The 16238-nt window shown below is 46.7% G+C and overlaps 1 protein-coding gene across 1 annotated transcript in view; it reads left to right on the forward strand.

The window, feature by feature from the left end:
* MYO1G (myosin IG) overlaps positions 1-16238 on the forward strand; it is a 1030638-nt gene that overhangs the window by 829459 nt on the left and 184941 nt on the right. The window lies entirely within an intron of this gene.

A 16238-nucleotide genomic window follows, 5' to 3' on the forward strand; every position in this document is an offset into this window, starting at 1 on the left:
ATTGTAAGGGCACTTGCGGTGACGAAATATAGTGCCTCCTGGGACATGTAGTCCAGTCAGGCTTTTGCACTGACTGAGGCAGAATGCATTTTAGAAAATGCTGTACTCCAGGCCTCGATCCTGAGTTAGGCGGGGTGCATTCTGGCCCATGTAGTTCTGTAGTGCTCTGTGCTGCGATGCAGGGTGCATTTTGGAACATGCAGTCTTTTGGTGGCTTCTTTACTCAAAGAGAGTGCATTATTACAAATAGGATATGTAATGCCATGGGGGGAGGGGCAGGAGGAACCTGTACTAAGACACAGTGCACTCTGGGTCATGCGGCCGCTGGAGGCTATCTTTTCTCAGTGAGACACCTGGCATTGCATTTTAGGACATTTTCTTAATTTAAGGCCTTTGCACTGGGTGAGGCAGGGTGCATTCTGACACATGTAATCTTGCGGTAGACCTCCAACCTGCAAGGTGCACTTTGTGGTATGTACCTGTTTTCAGTTGTCTGCCTGGAATGAAGGGGTGCATCTGGGACATGCACCCTTTTAAAGGAACTGGCCTCTAGACTGGAAGCGACAGCGTGTACTTGTGTGCATCCCCCCTTGTTGAGGCCTCAGCAGGACATTGAGCATCCTTTGACGTTCATTGTGTAGGGTGTCTATACTGAGTGAGACAGAGTGGATCCAATTACCTGTAATCATTGAGCTCTCTATGGTGGCGGAGGGAGGCTGCTTTACTGCTTTACGGGACACATAGTCTTGTGGAGGCCATTTTGAGTGAGTGACACAGTATCAGGGGTGAGACACTTTGGACCTGGGGCCCTCGATGGGGGCGGAGGGAGGCTGCTTTACGGGACACATAGTCTTGTGGAGGCCATTTTGATTGAGTGGCACAGTATCAGGGGTGAGACACTTTGGACCTGGGGCCCTCTATGGGGGGCAGAGGGAGGCTGCTTTGCGGGACCCATAGTCGTGTGGAGGCCATTTTGATTCAGTGACACAGTATCAGGGGTGAGACACTTTGGACCTGGGGCCCTCGATGGGGGCGGAGGGAGGCTGCTTTACGGGACACATAGTCTTGTGGAGGCCATTTTGATTGAGTGACACAGTATCAGGGGTGAGACACTTTGGACCTGGGGCCCTCTATGGTGGTGGAGGGAGGCTGCTTTAAGGGACACATAGTCTTGTGGAGGCCATTTTGAGTGAGTGACACAGTATCAGGGGTGAGACACTTTGGACCTGGGGCCCTCGATGGGGGCGGAGGGAGGCTGCTTTACGGGACACATAGTCTTGTGGAGGCCATTTTGATTGAGTGGCACAGTATCAGGGGTGAGACACTTTGGACCTGGGGCCCTCTATGGGGGCAGAGGGAGGCTGCTTTGCGGGACCCATAATCGTGTGGAGGCCATTTTGATTCAGTGACACAGTATCAGGGGTGAGACACTTTGGACCTGGGGCCCTCGATGGGGGCGGAGGGAGGCTGCTTTATGGGACACATAGTCTTGTGGAGGCCATTTTGATTGAGTGACACAGTATCAGGGGTGAGACACTTTGGACCTGGGGCCCTCTATGGGGGCAGAGGGAGGCTGCTTTGCGGGACCCATAGTCGTGTGGATGCCATTTTGATTCAGTGACACAGTATCACGACTGAGACACTTTGGATCTTTGGGGCGCGGTCTAAACACCTTCTTATGGATTTCAGCCATCGCCAGACCACTGTATAGATTCTGCTTGTTTGTACTGGAAGGATATAGCAATCACAGCTTGCTTCAACTACCCTTCCCAGAATCCCAGACATGCTAGCAACCTCTGCGCAGTGGTTAAGAGCACTGGAGTTCCATGATCTCTTATCCACCTGCAAGGGCGCCAGACGCATCTTCAGTGGTGTCCTTGCAGTGACTAGGTAAGTAACCATTATTTATGAAAGATAAGAAACCACTTCAAATCCCAATGTCAAATTCATTATGAAATCCAACGGTTGTCTGTCTCTAATCCAGTCCCGCCGATCAATGGCTGCCTTGAACACCTGATCCTCAGTATTGTTCTGTCTGGGCAGTTTCTTCAGCTTCCAATGCTGATTGCCTTTGGTCTGCAGTCTGCCCGTGTTCCCAGCCTGCAGTGTGCCTCAGTTCCTTGAGTTGGTATTGGCCTACAGCCATGGTTTCCCTGTTCGTCCCTGCTGTGGCGCTCGGTGTCTTGGTAGTGTTTCTTGTGTTTCTGTCTTTGTCTTCTTGGACTTAGTCATCTTCTTCCACACCTTGTTCCCCTGCTCATCGTTTGTGTTCTGCTCTTTGCAGTTGTAGCTTTACCCAGCAGTGTTTGGCGTGCTTCTCCTTATCTGTGCAGCGCTGTGTTCTGCTTGTAGTTGTGTCCAGCCCTGCTGTCTTTGTCTCTTTCGTTGGGTACTGTTTTCTCAACTCCAGGCCTCCAGTAATCCTCCAATTACCAAACTTTGATTTTCATTGTTACAATGTGAACTTCATGCGTCAAATCTACTAATTTAACACACCTGTTCCTGTGGCGCTACAGTTCTTGCTTCTCTTTGCAGCCTTCCCCCTACAATCCTGTGACATTCGCTTTCTACCAACTTCTGTTCGCATGGCTGTTTGTTTTCATCAGATTTGGCTTTGCTCCAAAGAACCCTAATGTTGGCATACTGGACACCCAACCTGCCCTTACAAACCTCCCCTGGCTCTTAGAAACATCTGTCAACTGAATAAGGAGGAGCTGTAAGATGGCTCCTCGGACAGGTAATTTATTTGGAAGAGCCAGCAGCAGGATGTCCTGCAAACACCTTTACCAGCCACCACTGTATTATACAAGCCGAACATTCGACCACCCGCACTTGCACCCCAGAACTTACTTCTCACATGCAAAAACATGCCCAGAAAACACAGTAGACAAGACACTACATGCAGCCTCCCTTTTCAAGGCACAACAATCCCCCCCCCAAATTACATAGGTCATTACGAGGTTGGCGGTAGCCGTGCTGGTAAATACGGCACGGATGCCGCCGGAGTCATGAATTTTCCGGCACCCAGCAATGGGGACTTACCTGGGCATTACAGCCCCAGAGGTCCCGGTAAATCCACATTGCTGGAAATGATTACTCCCCATTCCCATTTCAGTCCTATTGGAATCAATGGGAATGGGAAGGATGGATGCACCAGCCCCATTTGTGAATGGTGCCGGTGCATCCGTCGAGTTCTGCGAGCGGGTGCCGTTCTGCCAGCCAGGTCAGACCTGGCGGGCTGAAAGGCACCCCCTCGCAGAACTCATAGTTTGCCGGTCCGGAAACAACAGTACCGGCAAGCTTACCAGTACCGTTGTTTCCGGACCAGCAAACTCGTAATGAGGACCAAGTATCTTACACCTGCACTCTGGAGAAAGGCAAGAACTTCTAACATTAAAGCTGTGTGCGGCACTCGCTCCCCGCAACCCATGGCCTTGGCAATCATGTTTACATCCATCCCTGGAGATGTCAAACGCAACCCACCGTAAGTGCAACATAAGAGTTCATCACCCTAATGACACACCGCCACTGAACACTACTCGCTTTTACAGAATAGTCACACTCTCCTGATCTGCAAAACTTGCAAAACGGGTAGGCCCTCTTGGCAACAAATCATGTTTCCATACTTGAACAGCATCTCCCACTTGAAACCTGTTTAGTACAACCCTTGTGATTACGCTACCCCTCCCTGCTTGCCTATATATCAACTTTTCTTTACCTCTATTGCGTAACTCTTCCTTGTATCTCCTCTGGATCCGCAGGAGCTATTATCATGTGGTTGCCCAATTTAAAAAGGAACATTTTACCCACACTTTGTGATCTGGTGTGATCGCAAAATCTCTTACCCCTCTTTGTTTCCAGTAACGCAATGTCAATGGACACAGAAAAGTATCACCCAATTAGTCTTCCAAGGATGATCAAGTGAACTGTATTCCAAGACTTGCTCGTATCAGACAGTGTCCCATCCCACCCCGCTACCCAGGCCAATCCAACCTGCACTCCAGCTCAACTCCACTTACAATTCCCCAGAGGCTCGACCTCTCGCACCCTGTGCAACTTCTGACTAGTATCCTCCCTCCCGCGTAGAACAAGAAACGCTTTCATATTCCGTCTTTCCATGCTCAGTTCTTAGTACCCTTTAATCATCATCTCGGCGCTGCTGACAACATCCGGTCCCATCCTCATAGGGTGAGGGGCGCTGGTGCACTGCCCACTTGCGTATTTCCGCTAGCACTCAAAATACCTTTGTCCCGACTGGTTGCAACCAGTATAGTCCAGAGGTGGCGGCGGTGTGGCCTTCACCCAGTGCCCCTGGATGCCTCAGAAAGTGGGGATCCTCCAGCTTTCCTAAAACAAGCCTTGGCAGCAGCGAACAGGGTCCAGGGCATACCCTAAATCAATGTCCGCTGATTAAAAGAAAAAAACACCCAGGCTAAACATGGGAACAGACATCACAATGGTATCCTAAAACAGAGAAGTGCCATATCACACCCATATCACACCCATATGCCTTCCCATGTCATTCATTCAACCTTTCCCCACGTTTATTCGGACGCAAGGTGATGATGTCATATTTATCACTTATCATGACCCGGGATGCCACCGTTGACACCATTAACCCAATAACAGTCCTTCACCAATATGCCGGGACACTCACTCAGCCCATTAACTTGTGAGCAGTATAGTACTGTGCTATTGTGTTTCATGCTTGATTGCTGCAATCATTCAGTCATTACTTGGGAAACAAACTGCACGCCTTTATGACTCGTCGGCTCAGCCGGAAACCCTTATTTTGTAAAGTATGTATTTGATACTAAGGCACTGGTGTTGGATACCCCTATGAATGTGACCTTTATCTTTGTCCCAGGAAGATAGCTCGGCGGCAACGTGCTCGCCTTGGAAGCAGGACGACACGGAGCAACACAGGTTCGATCCCCGGGTATGTGCTTCGAAACCTCAGGTTATTTATACCCAATCATATCATATCATGTCATGTAGCGAATTAGTCCAACATGACAATGTCATACCTTTGGTCAAGCAACAACCCCAAAAAACGCACTGATAGTCTCTCCCAGGGTGCAACAGGACGCAGCATGCTCAACATGGGCAGCTCCCGGGTTACCAAGTGCTTATCAGCAACATAGAAAATGATGCAATTAAGAACACAATCTTCCAACTGTGTGTCTATTCTGACCCCCGAAAATCACCTCTAAATGTCCCCTGATAAGCAATCTTGATCGGTCTTCCTGAAACATCTGTAGGAGGGAATAAGCTGCTCTCCCCAAAGAGGAGTTGCTAACAACAGTAGGTGAAGGTGGTTTTAGGAAGAGGTGGTACCAACTACAGATGAAGGTGGTATTAATGAGAAGGTGGTAACAGTAGAAGGTCGTTTTAAGGAGTAGTTGGTAACAGGAGGTAAAGGTGGGATACCAAGAGATGGGGAAAGTGATTTTAGGGATGAGGGGTAGCAAGGGTGATATTAAGGAAGAAATGGCAACACTCAATGGTGAAGACAGTATTGGGAAGGCGAGGATGCCATGCAGGAGCAGAATGCAATACTGCGGAAAAGGAGGTTGTGGCAAGAGCAGGAGGTAGCCTTGACAAAAACCATTGTTGGATGAACTAGGAAGGCCTTAGGGGAGACTGTGATGGCCCCATGTAGGTTCTATAGGTGGGTAGAGGTCTGTATCAAGACTGCAGTTTTTTGTTGCCCTTATGGGTTCACAGGGCATTCTTTCCTGGCCATGCCTGTCGCAGGAGCCATTTGCGCTTCACAGTGTACCTCGCAAAGACTATGAGGCCCAGGAGTACGGACGCATGTGCTGATGACCTAGTCACAGGCACATGTGCCAATGATGTCATCACATCCAGCACATGCCACGTATGGGAACCATCATCGTTCACCAGCTTATCTAGCTGGAAGCTAATCAGCTTCAGTGCTCCTCAATGCTTTGTGGCGTGACTTCCTGGCATCCATGTTTCTGTGTGGAACAGCTGTCTTTTGTGCTCTTTCCCTGTGGATCTGTTGGATTTATTTGGACTATACAAGGCGCTCTCCTCATCTATTACTTGCAGCTGGATTTTATGGGATTCCTCTACAGTATCTCTACTCTGCTATTCAATACCAGGTATTTGGGGTACAGTTGTTGTTGGTTTGGTTACTTGGTGTCCTTTCCTTGAGTAATTTTGTTCCTTTTTTGCAGCTTCCTGGATACGGCGCAGTGGAAAAATGATCCTTCTCAGTTTTAGGGCACCCCAGTAGACTCCAGGTTACTTTTGAATCCTTTGGTCTGTTGTGGGTTATCGAGGTTTGTGGGGAATGGCGGTGGACTGTACTTCAATCCTGACAGAGTGTGGAGCCCCCTTTCTGCCCTTCCCAATGGATCAAGTGCCCAACCCAGTAGTTGTCAGCATGCAAGCTCTGGCTGCCTTGCTTGCTGACATTAATGCAGTTAACCTTCGCCTGAATGTTATGCAGGCTGTTAGAAATCCGTTGCCTGACGCAGTCCCAGAATTAAACAGTGGGGGAGTGGCTGCTCCATTACCTGCCCCGGTTCCAGCTGTGGGAGCGGGTGGTACTGGCTCAATAGTCAAAGGCCGAAATCAATGAACCAATGCAGATCGGTGGCGTAAGGGCCCTTTATCCGCTAAGGAAAGAGAGCAGTGACTCATGTCAGATTTATGGCTTTACTGTGGCAAGACTGGCCATTTCATACGTGAATGTCCTAGGAGAGGTTTATGGAGGTCGGGAAACGCACACACTCGCCCCTAAAGAGAACTGGGGGTTTGAGTGGCTTAACAAACAGTTCCTGGTACAGAGCAAACATCAGTCCCTCATGTCACAGTATCCATTTCTCTCTCATGGAGAAGGTCAACTCCTATTGAGACAGCCGTGCTGCTCGAATCAGGAGCAACCAGCAACTATATTGATACTGTTTATGCAAGGCCTTACACATCCCGATTTTGGCTAAAGAAGCACCCGAGCCCATCCAGACTGTGGATGGTACCGACTTATCTTCAGGTCCGGTGGTGGAAAACACTATCAATCTACATACGACCTGTAACAGGGACCACCTTAAAAGACTTGCTTTTGATTGGATAAACTCTCCTTTGCTCTGAGTCATCCTGGGTACTCCATGGTTGACCCTACACAACTCTTCCTTTGATTGAACACAACAGACACTCACCTTCCATTTGGATTGTATTGATTTTTGTCCAGTACAGGAAGAGGAAGACACTAAGGGCCTATCCATACCAAAGCTAAATAGTCTGGTAATCTCAGCAGCTACTCATTGCCCTGGTGATGCCGTTGCTACCTCCTTGCTCTCTAGAACTAAAGACAGTCTTTTGTCAAATTGATGCAGCAGTACTACCCCTGCACAGACATTATGACTTTCCCATTGATCTGGTACCAGTGTCCAAGGTTCCATGTGGACGTATCTTCGCCTTGACAGAGAAGGAAGATGAATTCCTTTGCCGTTGCTTAGATATTTGACGCTCTCATGCCCCTGTAGATTCACCCTTATTTGTTGTGTAAAAATATAACACAGAAGTATTGAGACCATGCATTGATTACTGTGCCTTAAACCACACAATGATGAAAAAGAGGTATCCTCTTCCACTCATCCTGGGACTTATAGAACAAGTCTGTTATGCTCAATTGTAGACCAGATTTGATCCGAGAGGTGCGTACAATTTGGTACGCATCCGATCTGGGGATGAGTGGAAAACCACTTTCCTTACTCGTTATGGCATGTTTGAGTATCAATTGATGCCTTTTGAGATTTGTAATGGGTTCACAACCATTCACCACTTCCTCAACGGTGTGTTCCGAGAAGCTCTGGATCATTTTGTGGTCATCTACCTTGACAACATTTTGTTTTACTCCAAGATCTTACTGGAACATGAAAGACACGTTTCCAGGGTCCTGAGAACCTTAGTTGATAGCCACCTATTTGCCAAACTGGAAAGATTTCAGTTTCATCAGACCAGGTTCAAGTTTCTAGGGTATATCCTATCCACAAAAGGTATTACTATGGATGACCAGAAAGTCAAGGCAGTACTGGAGTGGCCTGCACCTACAAATCTCAAAACTCTACAGAGCTTCTTGGGCTTTGGCAATTTTTATTGCAAATTGATACAAGGGCTCTCTGATATTGCTCATCCTGTGTCCAGCTGACCAGAACTAATATATTGTTCTTGTGGAGTCGGGAAGCTCAAGAAGCATATGATACCTTAAAAGCTGACCTGGTACTACTCCATGCAGACCCTGATATACCTTTCATAGTAGAAACCTACGCCTTCTCCAGTGCTGTGGGTGCTATTTCGTCTCACATATGCAAGAAGACTGATTTGCTTCGCCCCATAGTATTACACTCCAGAATGCTTACCCTGCCTGAGTGTAACTATACTATAACTGAAGAATAACGCAATAATGGTGCCATTTATTGCTGGGGCAGGTCATCAGGTTACTGTATACACAGACCATAAGAACCTCTTACCTTCTCGCGCACCTTCAATTTTTCTCACATTGGGTTAATGATGTTCATAACACTTGATTAGTTTGTCATGAAATATTTTATGCACTCCAAGTTACAATGTTGCCCTCGACACGAGTTTCCCCGAATTTTTTTTTATTTTTTTTTATTTTACTTGTTATAATTTACAAAAAATTTTTACAAGAAAAGAAAAAGAGAATATGGTACAATTCTCTACTCCAATTGTCTCATCACTTCGTCTGTCTGGTAGCATCAGTGGTTTCAGGTAACCCATAGACAGATCTTTTTTTCCTTTATCAGGTCACCTCCCCCGAATGATTCCACCTTGTGTTTTTAGAGTTTCAAGTTCATGAAGAACTGGGAGACCGCTATTACGTAACTGGTGTTGTCTCCCTCAATTAAGCGGTTCCACCAGTCCTCCTCGTTGCACGTTCTTGACTCCTTGAATAAGTGGCCCAAGTGTGCCATTCTCAGCCTTATTAAAGCGCTACACACTAAGAGTAGGTGACGCAGCGTCTCTGGTTGCGTCTTGTTTTTACAGAATCGGCAACTGTTGTCGGATGTTAATTTCCTGATCGCTTTGATCTCATTTGTAGGCAGGAGATTCATTCGCACTCTTAGGAAGGTTTCACGTACAGTTTTACTTGGGAATTTCTTTAAGTATTTCGGTAGGTCATTTAAGCCTCTCGTTATTGGTGGCAAGTGGCTTATCAGTTTACTTCTTTGGTCCAAGGATGTTGTCTGTATCCAGTCGTATTCCTGCAATTTTCGTTTTACTTTATTCGGATTCAGGATAAGTTCTTCCTCAAAGCTATTTATTTCCACCAGTTTTTTTTGTGTTCTTTCGTCCAACACATCAAAATTTTGCTTTTCTGTGCTTCGATTTCCGTGTGGATAATAGACATTACATTCGGGCAAGTGCTAGTCAGTGATTTCCTATATAGCATTAGTGAGTTTCTAGCAACCATCGATTCCAGTGATTGTAGACACAGTTCTTGGCGTATGGTCTTAGCCGGTGTGTATTGCGGTAGGTTCAAAGTGTGTTTCCAGAACACGCCTTCTAATCGTTTCCAGAAATCTGAAGGTATTGCCAGTAGTGCGTCTGCACCGTAGATCAAGGACGGGACCACCTTCCCTTTGTAAAATTGAATCAGTGGGATTGCTGTGAATCGGCCAAATCTTCTGTCGATTATTTTTGCTTGACGTGCCAATTTTTTTGCCTTCTCTAGAAGGTGCAGTTGCATGGGGTGCTCTTGTTTGTTATTGCTGAGGATTACCCCCAGGTATTTAAATTGCACCACTTGTTCTATTTTCTCACCTTCAAGGGTCCAGCTAAAATTCTCTTTGCGGGTGGTTTGTTTCACCATGATCATCACTTTGGTTTTGGCCCTATTAATCTCCAAGTTGTTCTTCTCTATATATAGTGCCAAAGCGTTTAGTTGACGCTGTAGACCAATCGGAGTATAGTCCATTAACATAAGGTCGCCCGCAAAGAGTAATCTTGGGATCTTTACCTTTCCTACTATAGGTGGAAAAGACCGTATCTCCTGGCCGCTTTCTTCGATATCCCAGAGATAGGAGTTGAACAGTGTTGGTGCAAGAGGGCATCCTTGCTTTACACCTCTCGCCGTAGGGATTGACTCAGTTAACATCCCTCCTTGGTTTAAACGCACTCTTATAGAGGTGTTCTGGTGCAGTGCTCTAATGGGCCCCAAGATGTTTTCTGGGCAATTTCTCGCTGTTAGTTTTCCCCAAAGTGTTTCACGGTTGACCTGGTCAAAAGCCTGGACCAGGTCAATGAAAGCAAGGTAGATCTTTTGGTCTCCTTCTTGTGTCTTGCTTTTTAGGGTGGTTAGTAGGAGAATGTTTGGTGCCGTTCCCCCATCTTTCACAAACCCTGATTGTAGGGGGTCCTCATGCCCTGATTCTCTGGACCATTTTTGAAAGTTTTCTAACAACAGTGAGCCGAACACCTTCCCAACAACGTCTAACAATGCGATCGGTCGGTAGTTCTTAGGTTGATCTCTTGGCCCCGACTTGTAAATTGGGACAATTGTTGCTGTAGTCCATGACACGAGTATCGATCTTGTTTCATTGCATTTTTTAAGTACCTCGTGTATAAAGTTTGACCATTCTACAGCATGTTCCTTCAGGTCTGCGTTAGTGATACCGTCGGGCCCAGGGGCTCTTGAATTGTTCAGTCGGACAAGTTTTCTTCTTATGTCCTCCTGATCCCATGCATTTTCCCAAGTTGAGTTTGGCATTTCTTGGTTATCGCGCAAAAAAACCATGTTTGTTGTTGGGAAGATCGACGTAGCTGTTTTTCCGGAATACTTTCGTAAAGTGGGTTGACCATGCTTCTTCTCCCCCATAATTATTTATCGGATCTTTTTGTGAGTCTGACATATTCCTGATTAGGGTCCAGAAATCTCTGGTTCTCCTACTGCATATTGTCTTTAGTATACCTGCTGCATCGGCTTGGGTCATGCTTTCTCTGTGTTGTCTCAGCCAGTTTTTATAGGCCCTTGTTGCTATTTTCATTTCATTGACTAGTTCAGCAGTAGGTGATTTCTTAACTTGTCGCTTTAGTTTCCTCATTTTTTTCCTTTCTTCCACAATTCCTTTGTTAAATTTGTGTCGGTGGATTTTTGATTTATCATTTTGCCGGAACTTTCTTTTGACTTCATATACTTTTAACAAAGGTTGATAGTCGATATTGTTTTTCGTGGTTGCTCGGTTGTATGCTTTGCTAGTATTTTTGTATGAGTCTGTTAGCTCCACAACTGCATTAGCCGACAGTCTTAGTTTTGTACCACTACTGTCGGTCTCAATTTTTGCTTCCATGATTAGTTTTGTTCTTCTTGTACATGCCCATTTTACCTTTAATAGGTTGTGATCACTATTGGTCGTTCTCACAACCTCGTACTCTGTTATAGTTTTAAGTAGCTCATTAGAAACAAAGATTTGGTCTAGGTTTGCTGCAGAGTTATCTCTCTCCCATGTAGGTATTCTCGTGTTATCTGTGTGTACTGATGTTTGTACGCTCTGCAGACCCCAGGCAGTCATTGCCTTAATCCAAAGATGCCCACGTACCATATTCAATGGCACCTTCTTACCAGTCCTGTATTTCGAGTTGGGTTTTGGGCAGATCGCATTAAGGTCTCCACATAGAATGACAAATTTCGGTGTCCGTTCCAGGTGTATTCTTTCTAGAATGTTATCCGCCATTTCCAAGTAGTCCTCGTTTGTAATCACTGCAGGGTTCCAATATGTGTTTAACACAATTATGACTTCGTCCTTTGCAGTGTTTTTACTATTTACTGACAGCTGGTTCGACCAGTTCAATAGAGACCCCTGGAAATGGCTGTTTGAGATCACCGATTCGACATAGTGTAGTCCCGATCCAGATATAATGGCGGTCAACAGGCCCGAGGAAGGGCGTCCTTTGTTTGAACGATCCGCGGGGGCTAGGTAGGTTTCATAACCCTCCAAAAATGGCTTCTTAGTTAGCCACGTTTCCTGCAGGCAGATGACGTCAAACTCTCCCAAGTTGACGTCGCTCTCTGTCAGGAGGTGGCTGAATCCCCGGGTGTTCCAACAAGCCATGACGATGTTGTCCTCTTCCAGAGGCCTCACGTCGTCGGTCCCGGGTCCTGCCTTGGTATCCTTCCGTGTCTTGCATGGCTACCTTCTTTTTCCTGAAGCTTTCGCGGCAGCCGTCTTAAGGTTCAGGTCTTCTCCCTCTCCAGGGTTGATACTTGCTGCTGGTTCCTCGTTGAACGTTTCACTAACTTCTTGAGCGAATGTAATTTTTATCTTCCGTAGGGGACCTTTTGGATATCTGTCGTTATTCACAGCATCGTGATCAGTACCTGCGTCTTCATTCATGCTGTTTGATTTTACTCTTTGATCATATCTGTCTTGGATGCGTGTCTGCTTCTCTATCTTTGTTCCTTCCTTTCTCTGTGTCCGCTCTTTGGTTGAGCCAAAAGTAGTCTCGTCCTGATTATTAAATGAATCTTTTTGGCTTAATCTCAGGTTTGCGTATTGTGACTGTTGTAGTTTCGCGCCAGTTGTTTCGGCAGTCCAATAAATCATAGCCCAGCATTTGAAAGCTTTCTTGTTCCGAAGTCAGCATTTGTCTAATTACCGGGGAGGGAATATGTAAATAAACACGGTCTCTTTTACCCGTGGTACTGAACTCCACGATCTTGATGTCTTCAGTGTTGATCTGCCTTAGTTTTGGAATGCAGTTAAATAGGGCCATGATGTTTTTCCGATTCAGGATCAGGTTATCTCTGTTCTCTCCTACCCGTTCCAGTTTAAAAGTTCTTTCACTGCCTAGCTTTTTACTGTACGGGGTGTGGGTATCTCGTTCTCTGACTTGAGCTTGGTTTCTATCAGTCTTTGTGTTGCGCTCCTTAGTTTGATCCACTATGAATCTGCTCTTTTCCTCTTTGTTGTTATGGGTTCCAGATCGCGACTTCTCCTCTATGTGGCAGTTCATGTCTCCTTTGCTATGAGGGACTGCAGGCTTCAGGTTTATTGCTGCGGCTGTCCTGGTGCTCCTTTTGGGGTCTTTCTCTGAGTTCGCCGATTCCAGAGGATATTGATTTGAAAGTTGTTTTCTGCCGTATGCCTTAGCTACTTTTTCCCGTCTTTCTGCCAAAGTAAGGAAAGGGCTCAGGTTTTGGGCATCTTCATTTGCTTCGATTCCGCAGTCCTTTCTCGGAACACTCATTTCTTTCCTCTCTGATAGGGATTCTAGTTCCGAGTTTTCAACCGAGTATACCGACAAATCCAATAAATCGATACTTTCTACAGACTCATCTATGATCTGATAGTACTTGGTTGAGTTGTCGGCCAAACTCATTTCTTCTGTGTTTGATGGTTCCGTGACCTGGAATACCACCACTCTGTTTTTTAGTTCTTTGTTTTCCCTAGCTTTTGTTTTCTGGATTTCTCTTTGGTTCTTTCCTGATACTACCTTAGAGGTTTGGGGGTCTTCAGTTGTTACCTTTTCCACTCGCTTGTTCGACGAACTTTTTCCCTTTGCAAAGAGCGGGTATAATTTCATGGTCATCCCTCGATTATCGAGTTCTTTTTGATCCCAGGATCCAGGATTGTTTGATCTGTGGGATTTGCTTTGTGGCTCTGTTTCCGGTCCCTCCCCGATCTCTTCTATAATGAATGAATCGTTTTCTGCAAACGTAGTTACACAGCCATTTGATTGATGCTTCTTGGATAAAGGCGGAGTGGCGAGCCTCTGTTCTTTGGGTACTTTTGCTGGCTGCACTATTTCCAGGGTTTCCTTAACTTCCTCTAAGGGTTTTGATTTTGCTACTTCGTTCTGTTGTTCCCTCGGTAGCTGCACGTCATCTGTCACGATTGTAACTGAGGCTTCTTTTGTAGGTGTCTTCGTTTGTCCAGCCAGCGTGATTTTCCCTAATATTGTCTCATTCTCCACTACCACGGCCAGATTGTCTGTGTTTCCTGTGGCATCACCCTGTGGTTTATTAGCTGGCGTAGTTCTCCCATTTCTCGTTTCTAATGCTGTAATGTATCCTTCAATAAATGTCATTTTTGTATAAAGCATTGCTACCAAAGTTGTCTGGTCCTTTAATGCCTCATGAATGGATTCGTACAATTCGTACAAAGCCATAGTTATTGCCGACATTACTGTCAAGATGTCGACTTGTTTTGTGGACGTTTCTTTGTCGTTGTTCGAGTCCAGGGTTGAAGATCTCCTCTTCCTCGATGGAGATTGTGGATGGGTATTATACAAGGTATTCGACCCCTGTTCTGTGTTTTTTGTATGTTTCTCAGCGTCACTGATCACGTTCCATAGGACTCCCGATGGTTGCTTCCTTTGGTCCACGCCAATCCTTGGCGTTTCCTTTCGAGCTGGGCCTCGAGTTTGTTTCTCTTAAAGGGAAATCTTTATCAAATGTCGTTGTGTGGAGTGCTTCTTGTCTATGGGTTGATTCAAGGCACTTGCCTATATTTGCCTTAATATTTTCACTCGGGGCCAGAACACTTCAGTTTGTCGTGTGGTTTTTGTTTGTCCCCGGACCGTCAGTCCGGGGCCTCGTCGGGTCTTCGTGTGATTCCTTGGTTGTGGACCATTTAGATTTTTGGTTCCCTTCCAGTTGTAATTCAGGGTCTTTGAAGTATCGAATTCCTGTTTTTAGGAATGGAGCGGAAGGGTACGTTTTAGTTCCTGGCCATACACACTCCCCCCTTAGTGGGGTTTCATTTATAGACATGCTGGTCCCATCCAGTAAGTCCTCGTCAGACACTTCGTCCAGCATCGTTAGGTCCTTCCCTAACGTGTTTTGGGGGAATCTTGTCGTTGAATTTAAAGCTGCAGTCTTTGCTCTCCCTCTCGGGATGGTTGTGCGGGTTGCTCTCCTGTTACTTAGCTTTGAGGATTCAAAAAAGGACGTTATATACGTCAGTTTAGCTGTTCTTTTTGTGCTACCTTTTCTTACGAAATTTTCCCTAGAGTGTTTTCCTTTAGGGTTTGGAGTCATTGGTTTATCCTCTAATAGTGGGGAGTTGTTGCTTTGTTCTGCTTCTTCAAGTTCATCTCCATTACGATCCCCCAAACCATCTTCTTTGTCTATGTTTGTACCCTTTCCATCAGTGAGCTTTAGTACATGAATGGCTCCTGGCGACAGTTGATTTTCTGTTCTTAGTTCTTCACTTGGACTAATTAGGTCTGGTCCTGACATTTGATGATGAATCTGAATAGTAACGTTCGACACGTTATTCGGGTTCACTTTTACTGTGCCAACACTTGCAACTATCTTAGAAGTTGTCGTGCTTGGGGTCTGTGCCGCCCCCTTCGCGGGCTGGTCTGGCGAGAGCGACTCTTGGGCCACGCCCCCCCGACTCCCGGCAACGACGGGCCCTGGAGCTCCGCCCCTCCCGACTCGTCAAGCGGCTCCGCTTCGCCCACTGTTTGGACCGGGCTCCTCTCTCCCTCCGTGCCCCCTCCCGACGAAAACCACCGCTCCAGCGGCTGCTCCTGCAGAAAGGGTGAAGACGGCTGTTCGTCCACGCCGGGGAGCACCGGAGGACTTCCTCCCGCTCTGACTGGGAGCGTGCCGACCTCCCCAACTCCCGCACCCCCCACCCCTTCTCCAGACTCACCACCAGGTAGGGGGGACTCCAAAGTTCGGCGGGAAGATTGAAGGGGTGTTCGTGGGTGTTTTAAGGTAGTGTTTATGTTTTTGCCGACCAGGAGGAAGGGGGAGGGGGCAGGAGAGGAGTACAAAACTTGCTCATGAGCGTTTTCCACGTTCTCCTTTTCTTCCTTGTTTACAATCATGGAATTTTGAAATATTTTAATTGTTTCAGATGTTTCTACAAGTGGTGGGGGAGCATGAGAGGTTGTGTTGTGGAGCGTTGATTTAGGAAAAAGAAAGATGTTCTGTTGCGTACCTAGCTCCACCTGTATGTTGACAGTGAGACTAGTCGTCGTTGGCGCAGTCTGAGTAACTGCTTCAACGGGCTTCTCTTGTCCAAACCGAAGTCCTCACGACCAGGTCATTTGCTCCGCGTGCTTCGTCCTGTATCCTCCATTTTGGGTACAGGCAACCGGGCAGGCCACCCCGTGCAGCCCCGGACTGCACCAGACTGCTTCCACCTCAGCTTCCAACTCCGCGGCCGCTGCGCGGTGTTTGGTGGTTTTTCAAGGGTGGGCTCCTCCTCCAATAGCAATGGCAATGGACAACA

This window comes from Ambystoma mexicanum, chromosome 2p, assembly GCF_040938575.1.
Source record: "Ambystoma mexicanum isolate Mex_15411 chromosome 2p, UKY_AmexF1_1, whole genome shotgun sequence".
NCBI lineage: Eukaryota > Metazoa > Chordata > Amphibia > Caudata > Ambystomatidae > Ambystoma > Ambystoma mexicanum.